The following is a 7,079-nucleotide window of genomic DNA, read 5'->3' on the forward strand; positions in this document are numbered from 1 at the left end:
GATGCAAAATGGGACTAAAAAAGGGTGAAACCAAGGATGTCAAAAATGATGCATAATTAGATGAAAATTCAAACTAAAATCTAAGTGCAAAATGAGATGCAAATGTGGACACAAAATGTGGCAGAAAAAAGGATGCAAATCTGGAAGCCAAATAGGATGCAAAATTAGATACCAAAAAGGATGTAAATTTGGACATAAAAAATGGTGCAAAATTGGACACAAAATAAGAAAAAATGGTGCAAAAATGGGCATAAAAATGGTTCAAATTTGGATGCAAATTGAGATGCAACATTGGATGTAAAATGAGGTGCAACAAATCATTCAAAACTTGGTGCAAAAACAAATGCAAAAGTAGACAAAAAAAATGGCTCAAAGTTGAACATAATAATAGACACAAAATGGGATGCAAAGGTGGATGAAACATATGGTTCAACATAGGATGCAAATTTAGATGCTCAAAAGGATGAAAAATTGGATACAAGAAATGGTGTTAAAAATGATGCTAAATTGGAAGCAACAAATGATGCAAAATTAAATGCAAAATATGGTGCAAAATAGGATGCAAAAAAAGGAGACAAATAAAATGGAAAAGTGGATGCAAAAAATGGTGCAAAAATGAATGCAACATTTGGCACTAAATCAGATTCAACATATGTTGCAAAATTGGATGGAAAAAATGGTATAAAAAAGGGTAGAAAAACTGGCACAAAAATAGATGTAAAAATAAGTACAAAATTCGAAGCAAAAAATGGCATAAGACCAGATGCAAAAATTGGCACAAACTGGATGTAAAAAAAGGCACTAAATCAGATGCCAAAGATGGTGTAAAAATCAATGCAAATTATGACACAAAAATAGAAGCAAAGAATGCCACAAAAGAGGAAGAAAAAAATGATGCAAAAATAGATGCAAAAAATGGCACAAAACTAGAAGCAAAATCTGTTGTAAAACCAAATGAAAATCTTGGTTCAAAATATGATGCAAAAAATGATCGAAAGACTGGTGTAAAAAAGATGCAAAATTTGGTGCAAAAAATGACGCTTTAAAAATTGTACAATAGAGCCAGATTTAGCGCCAGGCTGCTCATTCCAATTGAGAAAAAAATGCACTAAAATCTGGTGCTAAATCTGGCGCAAATTGCCTTTTTTGCTGTAGTGTTAACATTTATTAAAATTATGATGATTTGCCTTATTTTGGAGTGACTCCAAAATGCTACACCTGATCATGGTTCATAGTGTATTGGACCATAGTCTTTGATAAGCTTGCTTTACAACTGATACAACTCCTACTGCCTCTTTAATTCCTTGCATTTGAAAATTGCACCATTTAAGCTCAACTATATTCTGGTGATGGATTATATAAATGTTATTGTACAATCCTCCTTGCTACCATCTTTGAACTCTTACATTTCCTAGATAATAATTTCCAAATAGCATGTCTTATCATTTTATAAAATTTTCATGATAAAGAAGACCTCATAAGCCTCCAAACTATCTTCACTCCTCCCCCCACCAACCAACAAACATCTAATGGATGTAGGCAGTCTTTTACAGGCCCTGAACCACCTGAAATTTATTAAATATAGTTTACCATGTCTGTTGGGTCCATATCACAACCAATCACCAGGTTCCATATGGAAGCTAACCAACAGCCTCATGGACTTATCACAAAGTCACCTTGTTGGGATTGGTTAAGATATAGATGAACTTAATCAGAGGTACTAGTCATGAGGTTCATAAAAGCTCTTCAAGCTAAGATATCAATCTAAACTGATACATTAGCTCAAACCCTTCTCTTACGTATAATGCCTTCCAGAACTCAAAGAGGATGAAAAATATATTTTCAACTTCTTTTTGGATGCTTTGTTTAAAGTGACACTGTCTTAGTTCCTTATGAAATTAAAGAAATCTGTTCTAGACCTTCAAAGATCATTGTAGTATATAGATTTTATTGTGGAATGTTTTAAAACGAGAACTACAATCATAAGTTTGTGCACAAGGTAAGTTCCATTGGACGTTCATTTTGTTTTTTTAGCTGGATATGAAGGCTTTAATGATTAAAATATAAACCAAGCAGGCAGCTCACAGACTGAGTAAAGAAAAAGCTGAATTAAAAGCCCTCAAGCAAGAGAAGGAAGAAGTTGTCTCCCTTAAAAAGGAAAAACAGTCTCTTGAGGAAAGTACCATGAAGAAACTTTATGAAATGGAGAATGCATTACGTAAAGCCAGTGGGTAGGTAGAAATTTCCAATGCTGTGGTCCGCAAGCCGAAAGAAGAAAATACATTGGTAACATGAGATGAAGGCTGCAAAACAAAGTTCTTTACAATCTGCAATAGCTTGTCAAGAATCTCTTAATAGAGAGAAGGGAATGCAAAAGAAGTTTGAGGCCTGGGTAAGACAAAAAGCTATATCGCAAGAAGAACTTGTCAGTGAGAAGCATAAGCTTGTACATTTGTAGCAACTACTAATAAAAGTTAAAGAATGGAAACTACAAACTGAGGTCAAAAACTTGAATGGTTTCATCTTGATATCCTTGTCACTAGTCTGTTGATGTTGTAGTTGTAGTTTAGGCTGTAAAATGGGTCCTCACATAAGACTTCTCCAACATTTGGTTTTTTATGCTACACGTCAATAATCAGCAATGAACTTATGGCACCAAATCAAGAGGTGAATTTAGACATTGCACTTCTACTTCCTTGAAAATCTTGTATGGAGATGAGACTGATGCATGGTTAGGTTATTTTCGTTCTCATCTCTGTATGTGGAATTGGGTTTTCTAGCTTTGAATAATGAGGCAAGGGAAGTTTTCATGAATTGTAGATTGTAGGTTATTTTAGGAATAAAGACATTGCCAATTGAGAAATGACTGCCTCAATTACCTGGACACATTCGGCCCGGATGAAACCTATTTGAGAAAGAAAGTTGAAGGGACCTTTTTTTCAAAGTACTTGATGTATATATTAGTGGACACTGATGACAATGGTGATCCCATCGCTATTTCTTCATTTTGTTCATATCCAATTCCTTGAATGCTGAAGTATGTGGATTTGAAATATCCCCTATACAGGCTGATGTTATGAATGCATTGTTAAAGAAAACCGATGATAACATTGGACAGGAAGATTTAGAAACTGCATAGCGTGCAGCTGAGGCAGACAATCTTGCAGATTCGGAAGCCTAATCGGTCAGTAGAATAGGAATTATCAAAAAGAAGTTGTAAGATTGATCCTAAGACAATAGACAATGCCTCCAGCTTTGCAGCTACTGGTACAGAGCTTTCTTTGTCATTGGCTTCAGCTGGAGATGTTGGTGTAGAATTTTTTGATGATTCCACAAGTGTTGCTAATTCTAATTATGATATTGTTTCATTAGATCATAGTTTTGGAGGAAATGGCTCCCAGGATAGAAAGGATGAGATGCTTGTGAAAATGTATACACTGGTAAGGCATGAGATGAAGGCTGCAAAACTAAGTGCTTTAGAATCTACAACAGCTTTTCAAGAAACTCTTGATAGAGAGAACGGAATGCAAAAGAAGTTTGAGGCCTAGGTAAGACATAAATCTATATTGCAAGAAGAACTTGTGAGTGAGAAGCGTAAGCTTGTGCATTTGCAGCAGCTGCTAGTAAAAGATAAAGAACGGAGACTATAAAATGAGGTCAGAAACTTGAATGGGTTCATCTTGATATCCTTGTTATTGGTCTGTTGATGTTGTAGCTGTAGTTTAGGCTGTAAAATGGGTCCTCACATAAGCCTTCTCCAACATCTGGTTTTTTATGCTAGCCATCCATAATCAGCAGTGAACTTATGACACCAAATCAAGAGGTGAATTTAGACATTGTACTTATACTTCCTTGAAAATCTTGTATGGAGATGAGACTGATGTATGATTAGGTTATTTACCTTCTCAACTCTGTATGTGGAATTGGGTTTTCTAGCTTTGATTAATGAGGCAAGGGAAGTTTTCATGAATTGTAGATCGTAGGTCATTTTAGGAATAAAGACATTGCTGATTGAGAAATGACTGCATTATGTTTGATTGAATTACAAATCATTGAGACTTTACTAAAACATCCCATAATTTTAACATTTATTAGAATTCTGATTATTTTCCTTATGTTAGATTTTAAGCTTCTATGGTAGTTTTTTGCAGTGGCATGATCTGGATTATCCACAGTTTCGTGCTTATTCTGTCGACGTTTCAAACCCCAAAGGGGGTCCATCATCAGGACTAAATAAGAAAGAATATGAATGAAAGCTTATTGAGAGAAGAGTCTTCCGACCTGGGTATAAATAAACCTAGACCCCTAATTTTTATATAAAGAAGCCGACATTTATATATATGATTTCTTATTTATTTTTATTTATTATTATTTTTATATTTTTATATATTTATTATTATTTTATTTTTATAATAGTTTTATATATTTATTGTTATTTACCAATTTCTCATTGTTAGTCCTATTTAGCCCTAATTTTCTAATTAATCAATTTATTTAATTAATAAATTTAATAATCTTAATTTTATTTATTTATTTATTAATCAAATGTTAATCTTTGGTTATTATTAATTGTTTTAGTTTATAAATTGACTAATTTTTAATTTTATTTTAATTAATTATAATAATTTATTTAATTTAAATTATAATTATATTAATTATATTAAATTAATTATATTAAATTTAATTTAATTATTTAATTAATTAATTAAATTTAATTTAATTAATTAATTAAAATTAATTAATTAAATTAATTTATATATATTATTAATTAATATATTAATTAATTAATTTAATTAATTAATAATTAATTAATTAATTAAATTTAATTAAATTAATAATTAATTATAATCTATTTTATTAATTAATATAATTAATAATTAAATTAAATTAATTAATTTTGTTTTTACTAATCTAATTAAAATTAATTAAGTAATAAATTTATAATTCTTTCTATTCCTTATTTTGGAATGACTCCAAAATGCTACACCTAATCATGGTTCACGGTCTATTGGGAGTATTTGATAAGCTTGCTTTACAACTCATGCAGCTGCTACTGCCTCTTTAATGCCTTTTATTTTCAAATTGCACAATTTAAGCTCAGCCATATTCCGGTGATGGAATATATAAATTTTACTGTACAATCCTCCCTGTTACCATCTTTGAACTCCTAAATTTCCTAAATAATAATTGCAGATAGCATATCTTATCATTTTATAAAATTTTCATGATAAAGAAGACCTCATGAGCCTCCAAACTGTCTTCACTCCTCCCCTCGCCACCTAACAAAAATCTAATGGACGTAGGCAGTCTTTTACAAGCACTGAACCTCCTGAAATTCATTAAATATAGTTGGCCATATCAATTGGGTCCATATCACCACCAATCACTAGGTTCCATATGTAAGCTAAGCAACAGCCTCATGGACTTATCACAAAGTCACCTTGTTGGGATTAACTACGATATAGATGAACCTAATCAGAGGTACTGGTCATGAGGTTCATGAAAACACAAGGTAAGATATCAATCTAAACTAAGACATTAGCTCAAATCCTTCTCTTATGTATAATGCCTTCCAGAACTTTAAAGGGATGAAAAATATATTTTCAACTTCTTTTTGGATGCTTTGTTCAAAGTGACACCATCTCAGTTCCTTATGAAATTAAGGAAATCTGTTCTAGACCTTCAAAGATCATTGTCGTATATAGATTTTATTGTGGAATTTTTTAAAACCATAACTACAATCATAAGTTTGTGCACAAGGTAAGTTCCATTGCTACTTTCTTCTCACAAAAGGGGTATATATCAAAATATAAGCTTGCTTTTGTATTGACTATGATTTTCTAAGTTAATTTTAGAAGTCCTTCGACCTTCTATTGTTAGACCTGAGGCATTTCTACCTAATGCAATCATCTTGAGGTATCATTTTCGACCTTCATGTAATAATACTGAGGCACAAGATGTTGGACTCTTTTATGTCATTACTAAAGGAAATTTTTTAGTATATATATATGTGCTAATTCCAAATGGTGAGGCCCAAAAGCAGAAAAGTGGCAGGGCATCATTGACCTCCAACATAGGCATACTGTAAAGACGAGTGTCATTTCTATATAGAACAGGGGAATTCTTAGTATCTCTAACATGCATTAGGATAACTATGATACATGAGATTATGAATGTCATGTCTAATTCATACCTGTTTAGAGCTCGAATTTCATCTAGTACAATATATCTCAACACACATCATGAGTATGGCCCAGCCTTTTCCGCAAGACAAAAATGTCATAAATGGAGCAACTCAAACAGGAGATCATATGAAGAGCAACCTAACTAATGTAAAAAGAGATTCAGGAACTTTGTTTTCACCAACTGCGCGGACAAATAAACTAGACCGAATAGAACATAGTGAAGCCTGTTTATTAAAAATGTCTTCTATTGAAAAGGGGCTGCTTTTATTAGGCATTGAAAACTCAAATATGAGATGTAGGACCAAAGCAGGTTCATGCATTAGATGCTCTGCTGGCACTGAAGTTCAGCAGAATTCTATAGATATATCAGATTTAATGCAGACAAGCTTGCTGATTGGGAAGCCTATTCAGTGAGTAGAATAGGAATTCCTAATGAGAAGTTGTAGGATTGATCCTGAGACAGTGGACGATGCCTCCAGCTTTGCAGCTGTTGGTACTGAGATTTCTTTTTCATTGCCTTCATCTGGAGATGTTGGTGTAAAAGTTGTTAATGATTCTACAAGTGTTGTTGAAGATGCAACTAATTCTAATTATGATATTGTCTCATTGGATCATATTTTTGGAGGAAATGGCTCCCAGGTTAGAAAGGATGAGATCCTTGTGAAAATGTTCCATCGTGTTAGATAACCGGAAACACTGCTACAAGAATGAACTGAATGGGCCTAGCAAAAGGTAATGTAGGCAACTCACAGACTGAGTAAAGACAAAGCTGAATTAAAGGCCCTCAAGCAAGAGAAGGAAGAAGTTGTCCGCCTTAAAAAGGAAAATTTTTCTCTTGAGGAAAGTAACATGAAGAAAATTTCTGAAATGAAGAATGCATTACGTAAAGCCAGT

This window comes from Pinus tabuliformis, chromosome 7 (assembly GCF_031772625.1).
Source record: "Pinus tabuliformis cultivar Carrire ecotype Pingquan chromosome 7, CPIR1, whole genome shotgun sequence".
In the NCBI taxonomy this organism is placed as follows: Eukaryota; Viridiplantae; Streptophyta; class Pinopsida; order Pinales; family Pinaceae; genus Pinus; species Pinus tabuliformis.